Source organism: Hypanus sabinus, chromosome 19 (genome assembly GCF_030144855.1).
Source record: "Hypanus sabinus isolate sHypSab1 chromosome 19, sHypSab1.hap1, whole genome shotgun sequence".
NCBI classification, from domain to species: domain Eukaryota; kingdom Metazoa; phylum Chordata; class Chondrichthyes; order Myliobatiformes; family Dasyatidae; genus Hypanus; species Hypanus sabinus.
In genome coordinates, this window is record NC_082724.1 from 17,346,970 (window position 1) to 17,361,121 (window position 14,152).

At 39.9% G+C, this 14,152-nt stretch overlaps 1 protein-coding gene across 4 annotated transcripts in view; it reads right to left on the reverse strand.

Moving 5' to 3' along the window:
• The window catches only part of iqsec1b (IQ motif and Sec7 domain ArfGEF 1b), a 447,242-nt gene that overhangs the window by 41,497 nt on the left and 391,593 nt on the right, over window positions 1–14,152 (reverse strand). The gene's annotated exons all lie outside the window — the stretch shown is intronic.

Consider the following 14,152-nt stretch of genomic DNA (forward strand, 5'->3'; position numbering starts at 1 on the left):
ACAAAAATGGCATAAAAACCTGACATTAAGGATAACGTTTGAAAATTTGCCCATCATAGTGCAGAAAAATAAGCCTGGTATTACACATTTAAAAAAGAAATGCATAGCTTGAACATTGAAGATGATTATTGTTTTGGGCTATAATATTGTGAATCCTGAAAACTTAAACTAGTAAATCCAAATTATTAACGAATGTATGGAAAGTAAAATTAAAAGGAAAGAAAAACAAAGGGGTTGAGGGATATTGAGCCTTATTCAATCTTTGCATAATTAAATTCCAAAATAATGAGACTCAGCACTTAGAAAATATAAAGTTTCATAGGGTGTTGCTGACAATAATTATTAATTATCATGGGGTTAATAGCTTTAGAGGGATATAGGAGAAACACAGGCAAATGGGATTAATTTAGACACGTATGGATAGATTGGGCCAAAGGGCCTATTTCTGTCCCATGCCTCTAAAATTTCATTACACTTGATTAGATCACCCCCAGCTAAAATGGCATATTTATTGTGAAAGTAATGTAACTTCACATCCATCCATGTATTTCAATGCTAGATTTATCATTACGGAGCTGTAATAACACAATTTACAAATGGGGCAGATTGGACTGCAGCTTCCGATTTCTGCATTTAACTATGAATGACTATACTTGAGAAGTTGCTGACCAATGCAATCCATAATCACAGTGTGTGCTGTTGGCCTTCACTATTACTGTCTATGCAAAATCCAGGCAAATCTAAAGCCTCAGCTAAAAAGATATTGTAAGCAAGATTTATACTAAAGCCATCAATCAGCACCTTGCTTTAGACACTAGAACCAACCAACAAGTACTACTCGATAATAAACTCAGACTGAAAGCCTGGGTAATCTGAGGAATATCCCTGTTACATTATTTGCATGCAGCATAGGCTGCTATTCTCAAACCTTTTTTCAACTGAAATCATCAAATACATTCAAAAGTGAAAACTGAACCTTGGATACTCATGATTTCTAAGCCCACGAGCTAAAACAGTACATTAATGGAATATTAGTAGAAGTTGGTTTCACCAGAATTACAATGTGTGCCTCATTGCACTGATCAGCAAGGAGAAGCCAGGAATTGTTAAATGAACAGATTTCAGAGATATTTGATAAAAAGCAACATCACCATTTCCTTTAAAATATGAAGACAGATCATAATCACCCACATCGGATTTACAGAGGAAATTTTCCACAAAGGCAACTACATTTATCTTTAAGAGCTGGATCACAGGGAGAAAAAAAAACTGTAAAAAGAACAAATTAAATTCCTGATTTTAATTAACAGTACAATGAATTCAAAATGAATTTAATTTAAATAGGACATTGGCCAGGTCATAGTTGCTGTTCTGATAGCTGAAAGGACAATTGACGTCAAGTACTTCAGCAAAAAATGGTAAAGGTTATAGTAATGAAGAAAAAGCATTATCACCAACTGTCCACTTGCACCAAATTCCTGTCCTGACTAGAAAGGTGAAGGGAAATTTACAGAAGTTGAAATTCTGAGTGGTCTTGAGAAAATAGTAAAAAAAAATCCACGAGTTCATCATTCGTGAAAACAAAGTGAGAATTATGAAAAAATATCTAACTCCAACTCCCATCTCTGCGCTATGATGGAGTAACAACAAGGAATCTTTTCATACTTCCACTTCCAACTTTGTAGGTTCTGTAGTAGCTAATGAGGCCATGGTGGGAATTTTTGGTTTATTCACAGGTGCAGATCAGGAAGATGGAGAATTTGTGAGGATGCCTGCTGCTTACACAGGGTCTCTGTGTTCTCCCTGCAGACTAGGCCTTGACAGTTTGCTTTTGTGAGATACTGTCTGAGAAGAGGCAGCTTTTTGGAGTACTTGTGACATCAACATTAATCTACACAATAATGCTGCTTTTGTTGCTGATGTTTCAGGACCAGGCTGAAGGAGATAAAGGCAAGGATTTATGGTAGTTATCCCAGCAGTCACATCACCATTACGGTACAGGTGACATCAGAACTTCGTTAGTTCTTGCTCAAACAATGATATTATCCAGCAGGTGCCAATGACTGAATGATGACTATGTGACCTCCAAGTTGCTTGCCATTTCAAATCCCCTTCCTATTCCTACAATGGTCTGTCAGTCTTAGTTTTATCCACTGACAGCGTGAAGCTAACTTCAAGCTAAAAGAACTGAATCTCTTAATCCACCTGATTAACCTACATCATCGGGGACTCCCACTACCAGGTCATGCCTTCTTCTTGTTACTGCCATCAGGAAGAAGGTACAGAAGCCTCAAGGCTCATACCACCAGGTTCAGGAACAGTTGTTACCCCTCAACTATCATGCTCCTGAGCCAGAGAGGATAACTTCCCTCAACTTCACTTGTTCCATCACTGAATGGTTCCCACAACCTATTGGACTCACTTTCAAGGACGTGTGATCTCATGTTCTTGAAAGCTATTGCTTATTTATATATGTATTATTATTAATTAACCACACATTATAACTTCTGGTTCTCCTATCTCCTCCCCACTTTCCTCTACTTTCCTCATTTATCACATTCTGCATCTGCAGCCTCTTGTTTCCAGCCTCTGTCTCTTCATCCATTTCCATCTGTCTCTTTCGTATCCTCTTTCCTAATCCGTCTTTGCCTATCACCCACCAGCTATTGTCTCCTAATTCCATAGCTTCCTCTTCTCATCATCTCCTAACTCATTTAATTCCAACTGTCCCCCACCAACCCTGCCTCAACCCTCCCACTCAGCTCTTTATTTTGGCTATCTTCCCTCTACACTCTTATTCCTGATGCAAGGTTTCAACTATACCTCTGCAGATGATGCTCAACTTATTAAATTCCTTCAGCAGTTTGTTTCTTGATATCTTGTGCTATCCTTCTCCACTCTTTCCTTGCTGATCATATCTTGCTAGATGACTGTGCCCCTTCTCACACTGATGCTGGAGTTGCCTTGGATGTTAAGTTTGTTTCTTTTTGGAACGTGGGCTACAATTTTCAAGGTTATAAAAGAAGTATTTCTGGACTTTTTCCAAAGCTTTAAAAGCATGTCTGTGTCATGGGCCACTGTGAGCTAGAGAGTCATAAAGTACACACTAATTCTGCAGAGCGAGTCCCTGAGATTCTAGTCTAGCTTATTCCTGATAATAAAGATCACTCCAAGAATACAAGAGATCCCTCGGATGCTGAAAATCCAGAGCAACACACAAAATGCTGGAGGAACTCAGCAGGTCAAGCAGCATCTATGGAGGGGAATAAACAGTTAATGTTTTTGGTCATGATCTGTCCATTAGGTCTGGAAAGGAAGGGAGGACAAGCCAGAAGAGGGGCAAAGTGCGTGGATGGGGAGATGAAGTGGGAAGTATGAAGGTGATAGGTGGGAAAGGTAAAGGGCTGAAGAAGAAGGAATCAGGTTGGAGTGGAGCGGGGAACCATGAGAAACAGAGGAGGAGGAGCATCAGAGTGAGGTGATGGGCAGGTAAGCAAAAATGTAAGAGGATAGTCAGAATGGGAGATGGAAAAAAGAGGGAAAGAGGAAAGATTGCTTCCCTTCCAGTTTGTCAAAAGTGGTGACTTCACTACATTATTCTTTAAAATGTCCATCTCCCATCTGTTGTGCTCATTCATTGTGATGAAGTTGATGCCAAAGCATCTGAGTTCCTGAGTTATGACAGCACTTGCTGTTCAGATCTGTTGTTATATTTGTTCATGAGGTTCTTGACATTACAGTTCCTGAACCTCATTGTGGAATGGAAGATGTACTGGAAATACATTTTTTAACATGGGGTAGCTAATACACAGTGATGAGGAAGCCCAAACACTACCAAAAACCAGGTTCTACTGATGTGCATAGGTACATGGGCATATGGGGTAAAAACTCCATATAGTGCCTGCGTACAGATGTGTGTGCATGTTAACAGTGATTGAGCATGCCTATGGTGGAATGCTCATACAAGAAACCACAAAATGACAGGCTTGTGATAAGATAATTGGACACGTCACACAAGGTAACATGTTGATCCAGCAAAATAACGTAGAATGTGGGCTGTTAATGATTTCCCTCTATCTCAGTAGTGGCATTTACAAAGTTTCTTCCTAACATACAACAAATAAAGATCAACTTCTGCTGGGTTATTTTCGTGTTCAATATAACATGGAAAATTGCCCAGGTATGTCCAGTTCACAAATTGCAGGACAAATCCAAACCAACCATTTTCTGCCCTGTTAGTGTAATCTTGATCATCACAGCGATGGAAAGGATAATTGATGGTACTTTCAAGTGGCACTTACTTTGCAATAAACTGCTCACAGAAGCTCACTTTGGTTCTACCAAAGTCACTCAGCTCCTGATTTGATTACGGCCTTAGTCCAAACATGGACTAAAGAGCTGAACTCCAGAGATAAAATGAGAGTAACTGTACTTGGCTTCATAACTAACATCAAGGAGCTTTGGCTAAACTGAAATCAGTAGGGATCAGTGGGAAAACCTGATACCCAACAAAGGAAGATGGTTGTGGAGGTTACAGGTTAATCATCTCGAGACACTAGACATTCCTCATGGCCTTGTATGTCTAATATATGTACCACCTGATAAATTCTCAGGTCAACATACAGCAGTTAATATACATTCTTCAGTTCCATGCAGTTTTGGAGTTCCTATTAAATTTTTCATCTCCTAAAATAAAAGTCATTTAAATTTCATGGTGGTCAAAATACTTATAGATCTATAAGCAAATAAAAATAGACTTTGCATTGTAATATAAAAATGGTAGGTACAAAGCAAACCAGACACTTAAGCTATATGTTTAATTGCTTGTGCATTTAAATGAAGGAATGAAGAGATGTCTTTTAATGTCATTAGATGTCATTAATGTCATTTTAATGTCATTTAATGTCAAAAAGCAGCTGGTTGCTAGGCCCTGAGAGCGGGTCCCATTTCCACAAAGAACCAAGGTCAGCATGTAACTCCAGGTCAGGGTCTTCAAAAGAACATAGTTGCTTGACAGTCCTGTACCAGTACATGCTATTTTTTGACATTCAAAGGAGCCTCAATTTTACAATACACATCTCCTAATACAAACTCTTCTTACTTTATGCCTTCATAACTGTTGCCTCATGGATCTAAGCACAATCTGTGTAAAAGATGTTAATTACATGTTACCCTTAAAAAGGATTTGTTCTTCATGCCTTTACAATTAAATCTATTTCTTATTTAGTCCCACATGGATTGCAAACAGAACACTTCACTCTGTAGGAAAATGCACATACCAGATAAGGAGCTTAGGATGATGGCACTGAACAGCAACTCCTTTGCTTGCATCATTGGAAACAGCTTTATTTCTATCCTTGGTATCTCTTTTCTCCCCCCATTTAAGGTTCTTTTGGAGACCCTGACCTGGAGTTACATGCTGACCTTGGTTCTTTGAGGAAATGGGACCCGCTCTCAGGGCCTAGCAACCAGCTGCTTTTTGATATGCCAAAGACGCGGCCTAGAAGACTAGTGGGCCTTCAGAATGCTGGATTTTCGTGGCTCTGGAGACAGCGGATTCAAGACCAGTGCTGCCACCTGAAGTGTCGTGAAGTAGAGTACACGGAAGATCAAAAGCAGTGAGCTGGATGCTGGCTGTGTGCCCAGAAATCCAAGTTCTTTGGGCACAGAGCTTGGAAAAAGTGACACTACAGACTACTAACACCATAAATCAGCGAGTTGTTTTGTTATGTCTCCTCTCTCACTGTGAAACAGGGACACCTTTATTCCCCTTATTAGGGAGAGAGCCTGTGGTATGTTGAACACTGGGTGAACGAGTAGTCTTTGGGGTACTGCAAGTCTGTGTCTTTATTGATGCTTTGCTGCATGCTTGAGTGCTCAGTGGGGGGTGCTGATGCTTTTTTGCTGGTGGTAGGGGAGCTGTTGCGTTGCTGTTGCTTATGCATGGGAGGGGGCTTTGGGGTTCTAATATTTAACTGTCATTCATTCTTTGGGGTACTCCTCTGTTTTCATGGATGTTTGGGAAGAACAAGAATTTCAGGATGTATATTGTATACATTTCTCTGACATTAAATGTACCTATTGAAACCTATTGAGAGGGAACTTTCAAATAGAAAATATAAAAGTTAATCACCTATATAGCTTCACGAGTAAGTTAAAGAGCAAATTTCCAGTATAAAAATTCACAACTTGAATAATAAATGCAAGAGATTCTGCAGATGCTGGAAGTATAGAGAAACACATACAAAATGCTAAAGGAACTCAGTAAGTCAAGCAGAATCCAAGGAAATGAATAAATGGTCGATGTTTTCGGCTGAGACCGTTTATCAGGACTCCAGGATAAACATAGACAGTTTATTCACTTCCGTAGATACTCTCTCACAGTGTGAATAATTCTATACGGTATGTTAACCAGATGTATCTGGAAAGAATTAAAAAGCCTAGCATTTTTTTTTACAAACCTATTCTTCCAGCATAGTGCTTTAATGCCTCAATTAAACAGTTTGGGTTTTCCAATCGATAGAAAATAATTTCATTGAGTGCTTTATAATGAGCTTCATTTGATTCATAGGGGAATGGAGTAATCTAAATATTCAAAATATTCACCTCTGCAGGACTGTTGGGAAGTAAGATCGTGATTTTCTAACAGCTTTCCTTTCCCAAATCAATTTACAGACCATGAAGTACTTCTTAAGTATAATTAGTGCTATAATTCAGGAAAACCAGCAAGCAAGTTATGCACTGCACACTCTGGAAAATTAAAATATATGAGTGACTAAACTTGTTTTTAGTTCAGTTGTGCTGACAAATATCAGCAAGAATATTGGCCAGCTACCCAGCTCACCAACTAAACAGTGTCATAGGATCTTTCATGTGCAGCCACGAGTGTAGAGGCTGCTTTGGCTTAATGCATTATCTGTAATGTTTGCGAATAGCTTTCATGTTCAAAAATGTTTTTAAAAAATATTACTAAGCAAAAGTTGTATTGCAATTTTAAATAGTTTAGCAAAATTAACACACTTAGAAATAAATCTAAATACAGTTAAATTTAACAAAATCCAAATTAAAAAGTTGTATGCAGCCTTCTGACTAATTAGTTCTTGCCCTTGAAATCGATTGATCTGCTAGTTTATCCAGGTTAATACTAAGGAAATCAGTAGATGAGTTTTCCTCTGCTGATGGACCTGGGTCTAGCAATTAGCTGACTGAGAGCCAAAACTTCTGCTGTGCTTGTAAGACCAGACATTCTGACTTCCTAACTAGGTGGCTGAAAACTGGTGGCTTTTAAGCAGAAGATCCACCTTAAAGGAAATGTGTAACTTTTAATTCTGAACCAAGAGTAATTATAATTTTTAAAGCTGTCGAAGGCCTATGGATCTGCAATTCTTAAAAATACAATATTCCACACCTGAAGGCAGAACAAGTACTACTGGGCCCTTGAGCAAAGAGATACATAAGGCTCTTCCACATCCCATTGTGTACAGGAACACAAGTGTCCCTCCACATAACTAAAGATTCTTGGAGTTGCATAGCCCAATGGGCCTAAATGGCTCCAATAGCTATCAACATAGCATGAAATAATAAGGAAATGAGAAAGAATCAAAACTTAATACAGGATTTACATTCAAAACACAGGAGGAATTCAGTGGTTCAGCCTTCATCTATACCAAAACATCGACTTTCCAGTTTCCTCCAAAGAGGCTATCTGACCTGCTGCTTTCCTCCAGCATTTTGCGCGTTACCTCAGGTTCCAGCATTTGCACTCTCTTGTGTCCTAATACAGAGTCTGTTATATATTAGTCATTTGTGATATGTATTAAAGACTTGGATTAAAATATAGAATAGAACATAGAAAACCTACAGCACAATACAAGCCCTTTGGCCCACAATGCTGTGCCAAACATGTACTTAATTTAGAAATGACCGCGGGTTACCCATAGCTCTTTATTTTTCTAAGCTCCATGTACCTATCCAGGAGTCTCTTAAAAGACCTTATTGCATCCGCCTCCACCACCATCACTGGCAACCCATTCCATACACTCACCACTCTCTGTGTAAAAAACTTAGTCCTGACATCTCCTCTGTACCTACTTCCAAGCACCTTAAAACTGTGTCCTCTTGTGTTAGCCATTTCAGCCTTGGGAAATAGCTTCTGACGATCAATGCCTCTCATCATCTTATACACCTCTATCAGGTCACCTCTCATCCTCCGTCGCTCCAAGGAGAAAAGGTCAAGTTCACTCAACCTATTTTCATAAGGCATGCTCCCCAATCCAGGCAACATCCTTGTAAATCTCCTCTGCACCTTTTCTATAGTTTCCACACCCTTCCTGTTGTGAGGTGACCAAAACTGAGTACAGTACTCCAAGTGGGGTCTGACCAGGGTCCTATATAGCTGCAACATTTCCTCTCAGCTCTTGAACTCAATCCCATGGTTGATGAAGGCCAATACATCATATGCCTTCTTAATCAGTCAACCTGTGCAAAATATTTGAGTGTCCTATGGACTTGGACCCCAAGGTCCTTCTGATCTTCCACACTGCCAAAAGTCTGACCATTAATACTATATTCTGCCATCATATTTGATCTACCAAAATGAACCACCTCAGACTTATCCGGGTTGAACTCCATCTGCCACTTCTCAGTCCAGTTCTGCGTCCTATCAATGTCCCTCTGTAACCTCTGACAGCCCTCCAAACTATCCACAACATCCCCAACCTTTGCATCATCAGCAAATTTACCAAACCATTCTTCCAATTACTCATCCAGGTCATTTATAAAAATCATGAAGAGTAGGGGTCCCAGAACAGATCCCTCAGGCATACCACTGGTCAGAGGCCTCCATGCAGAATATGACCCATCTACAACCACTCTTTGCCTTCTGTGGGCAAGCCAGTTCTGGATCCACAAAGCAATGTCCCCTTGGATCCCATGCCTCCTTACTTTCTCAATAAGCCTTATCAAATACCTTGTCCATATACGCTATAACTATTGCCCTACTTTCATCAATGTGTTTAGTCACATCCTCAATAAATTCAATTAGGCTCGTAAGGCATGACCTGCCCTTGACAAAGCCATGTTGACTATCCCTAATCATATTATGCCTCTAATGTTCATAAATACTGGCTCTCAGGTTCTTCTCTGTCAGCTTACCAACCACTGAAGTAAGACTCACTAGCCTATAATTTCCTGGGCTACCTCTACCCCCTTTCTTGAACAAGGGAACAACATCTGATCTCCAATCCTCCAGAACCTCCCCGGTCCCCATTGATGATGCAAAGATCATTGCCAGAGGCTCAGCAATCTCTTCCTTCACATCCCACAGTAGCCTGGGCTCTATCTCGTCCGGTTCCGGTGACTTATCCAACTTGATGCACATCCTCTTTCTTAATGTCTATATGTTCAAGCTATTCAGTCCACTGTAGGTCATCCCTGCAATTGCCAAGGTCCTTTTCTGTATGAATACTGAAGCAAAGTATTCATTAAGTACCTCCATACCTCTTCTGGTTCCATACACACTTTTCCACTGTCACATTTGATTGGTCCTTTTCTCTCACGTCTTATCCTCTTGCTCTTCACATACTTGTAGAATGCCTTGGGGCTTTCCTTAATCCTGCTCACCAAGGCCTTCTCATGGCCCCTTCTGATTCTCCTGATCTTATTCTTAAGTTCTTTCCTGCTAGCCTTATTATTTTCTAGATCTCTATCATTACCTAGTTTTTTGAATCTTTCGTAAGCTTTTCTTTTCTTGACTCGATTTCAACTGTCCTTGTACACCACGTTTCCTGTACCCTACCAATCCTTTCCCTGTCTCATTGGAACATACCTGTGCAGAACACCATGCAAATATCCCCTGAATATTTTTCCCATTTCTGCTGTACATTTCCCTGAGATCATCTGTTCCCAATTTATGCTTCCAATTACCTGCCTGATAGTTTCATACTTTCCCTTACTCCAATTAAACACTTCCCTAACTCTGTTCCTATCCCTCTCCAATGCTACAGTAAAGGAGATAGAATTATGATCACTATCTCAAAAATGCTCTCCCACTGAGAGACCTGACACCTCACCAGGTTCATTTCCCAATACCAGATCAAGTACAGCCTTTTCTCTTTTAGGCTTATCTACATACTGTGTCTGGAAACCTTCCTGAAAACACCTAACAAACTCTACCCCATCTCCTTCACTCTACGGAGATGCCAATCAATACTGGGGAAATTAAAATCCCCCATCACAACAACCCTGTTATTACTGCACCATGAACGGGTTAGGTAAGTTCGCAGATGATACAAAAATTGGTGGCATTGTGGATTGTGCAGACAATTCCAAAGACGCAGCAGATGTAGATCATTTACGGATATGAATGCAAAAATGTCAGGTGCAGTTTATTTCAGCCAAGTGTAGGTGTTGCACTTTAGGACAATAAATGTAAATGGGCTGTACACAGTTAATGGCAAGATCTTTAACAGCAGTAATGAAGAGGGATCTTGGGGTCCAAATCCATAGCTCTGTGGAAGTGGCTGCACAAGTTGATTAGGTACTAAAGGTTTATGCAATACTTTATTAGTTTGAAACATAGAGTTCAAGACTCAGGACGTTATTTTTCAGCTTTTTAAGCCCTGGTTTGGCCACATCTGGCATTTAATTCTGATCAGCCAATACAGAAGGCTTGGTGAGGGTGGAGGAGGTTTATTACAACGCTGCCTGGGTGTCTAAAACCAGAGGGCATGCACTTAAGGTGAGGAGAGCAAATTCAAAGGAGATGCGAGGGCCAGTTTTTTTTAAAACACAAAGACTGGTGGATGCCTGGAATGGTACTGGAAACAAATGATAATAGTATTTAAGAGACTCTTAGATAGGTGCATGAATGTGTAGAGAATAGTAGATATGGACCTTATGAAGGCAGAAAGGACCTGTTTAGTTATATATTTAGTTACCAGCTTAATTAGTTTGGCACATAATTGTAGGCCAAAGGGTCTGTTTCCTGCATAGCTTTGATCTATGTTATATTTATTTTTCAAATCTGACTATCTTGTGTGCTTTTATATTCAAGGGTATTCATGATATTTCATCAGAAAAACACAAGTATTAAAAAATTTATCATTTATACCTCAGAAGATGAACATCCACTCCACTGTCAGGAAGCTATGCATATTCACTATAGTCATAGAGGATGGAAACAGCCCTTAGGCCCAACTCATCCACGCCGATTTGTGTTGCCCAGTAAGCTGGGTTCATCTGACTGCATTTGGCTCATAGCTCTCTCTATACTTCCTATGCATGCACTTATCTAGATGGCTTTTAGACGTTGCTAATATGCCTGCCTCAACCACTATTTCTGCAGCTTATGCTAAATATGCACCACTGTTTGTGTGAAGAAGCTGCCCCAATGTCCCTTTTAAGTCTTTCACCTCTGATCTTAAATTTACACATTCATGTTTTTAGCACCCGCTCCCTGGGAAAAAGACTAAGTGGTTTCAGGTTGTCAATGCTTCTCATGATATTATATACTTCTATTCGACCATCACTCAATCTCCTGTGTTCTAGGAAATAAAGTCCTATTCAACAGAACGTCTCTTTGTAACTCAGGCCTCCAAGTCCAGGCAAAACCTTAGTAAATCTTTTCTGAAATCTTTCTAGTTTGCTAAATTCTTTCCTTTAAAAGGATAATCAAAATGGCACACAATATTCCCTGGGCTTCATCAATGTCCTATATAACTGTGACATAACTTTACAACTCCTATACTCAACGTTCCGATCAATGAAGGCCAGCATCCCAAGTCCCTTTATCACCACACTGTGATGCTGCTTTCAGTGAACTCTGCACGTGCACTCCTAGATCCCTCCAATCCATAACACTCCTCAGGGTCCTATCATTCATTGTACAAGTCCTCCCCTGGTTAGAGATCCCAAAATGATATACTTCACATTTAACTTGATTGAAAGACACTTGTCAAAACTCAGCCCACATACCTAGCTGATCAATACCCCATATCATTTTTCATAACTTTTACTACCTTTTTAAGCATCATCTGCAAACTTATTAACCATACCTTTGACATTTCCATTTATATAAATCAGAAACAACAAATGTCCCAGCACCAACCCCTGTGGCATACTACTGAATCCAAACTGCTATCCCCCACTCCACCCCACCCGTATCCCATAAAACCTAACCTTTCAGAGCACATTAGTCACTCCCTAGACCTTTGCAACGTCAGCTGTGGCCAGAGATTAAACAAAAATCTCTGAAGGGCCTCTGCAATTTCTTCTCTATCTTATCACAAAATCCAAGAATGCACCAGGTCAGGCCCCAGGGATATATAGGTATCATCCTTAATTCACTTTAAGGCTTCCATTACCTCCTCCCTTGTAATTTGTGTATGGAGCAAGACAATACCAGTCATTTCCTCCATACCCTTAATTTCCAATATTTTCTCACTAGATCCAAAGTACTTGCTAAAAGACACTTCTGCAAGTTGCTCTACCTCATTCCCCAGCAGGAGATCCACTGTTGTGTCATCTTCAGTAGATTCCCTTGTGTATTGATCAAGGAAGCTTTCCTAGACATATTTCACAAATTCCACTCAGTCAAAGCCTTCATACCATGGTTGATCCAGTCAATATTAGGGAAGTTAAAATCTCTCATTAATGCCACCCTATTATGTTTACAAATAGCTGCGATCTGAAAACATATCTGCTCCTCCAATTCCCACTGGTTATTGGGGGGGGGGGGGTGGGCTATAATACAATTCCATCAGAGAGAACAACACCTTCCTATTTCTAAGTTCGACCAGATGCCCTCATTTGATGATTACCTTGAGAATATTCTCAGAAGAGGTCTATTATTATGTTCTTTTTCATCAAGATGGTAACTACCCCTCTTCTCTGTAGCTCTGTCATTCTTGTAGCTTATCATGGAATATTGAGCTGCCAGTCCTGCCCTTTCCACACCCATGATTCTGTTATGACTACTGTGTCCCCGTCCCGCTCTGAGTTCACACGCCTTAACTGTCAAGCCTCTTGCAATGAAATAAAGTTTATCTACTGTATCTTATATAATCAACTTTATCTAGGATTCCCTGAAGTTCATGTCTTCAGGGTAATGCGTCAGCAGGGATGTTTAATCAAAGATTATCACAGTCCTTTGAGCATTAGCTTTTTTTTAAAAGACTTCATTGAAATTTTTTATTGACAGATCTTTGCCCACTAGTGCTATATACCTGTATGCTGACAGGATAACAAACTTGTGCTCATCAATACTCTAACACAAAACAATACACAAAGAAATGTATCTTGCTGTATTGTACCTGTGTCATACTAATTGACCTGTGCCCAATTATTTTTTATTCCTGGGTCAACAACTGGATCCAACTCAGGGGCCCAGAACATTGAATCAGGCTTAACATGGATCAGGTTTATGAGCTACTGATCCCTTAAACCTGGCCCAGTCTGGCTTCTGCATTGGACTGGCATCGTGGGCCTTGAGGTACAACAGAGCAACCAGCTTAACGGGAAGGGGCAATTTTTGGGGAAAGCACAGCTGGCCATGTTCTGATACTCTCCTTTGATGTCAAAGGGAAACTGGCATACAAAGTAAGAGTTTCAGTTTGGTTCATTTCAGGTGAAGAAAGTCCTGTACCAAATGAGAATGCTGTCAACACTAACCTCAGCTGTAAAGTCACATAACTTGCAGCTTTGTCATTTCTCTCGGGAACCCTTGGGCCTGGACTCTCCTACCTCATGTATTAGTTTACTGTTGTTTTACTAGGTGTTGAGGAATGAGGAGAGAAAAAAATAGCAACAAGAACCCAGAATTAACTACAAGTGTAGAAGAGTTGAAAGAATGACTAAAATACTGGTAAGGTCACTTTGACTAGGTAACTTCTGAGCAAATTTTCAGAAACCACAATGTTCTATTTGAACACAAGTATCTGCTTTATCAGTATTATATTACGATGACACAGTATCAGGGTTCACCAATTTAAACGTTACCTGCTTCATAATTAAGTAATGAAAAGATTTCAACAGATTCAATGTTTAGGTCTGGGTTAAGCCTCTTGAAAATCAGTAGCTCAATCAAAAAATAACACAGTACCAGCTTTAAAGTCCAAAGACCAACACCAGAATGCAAACAAAATTTGAGATAAAA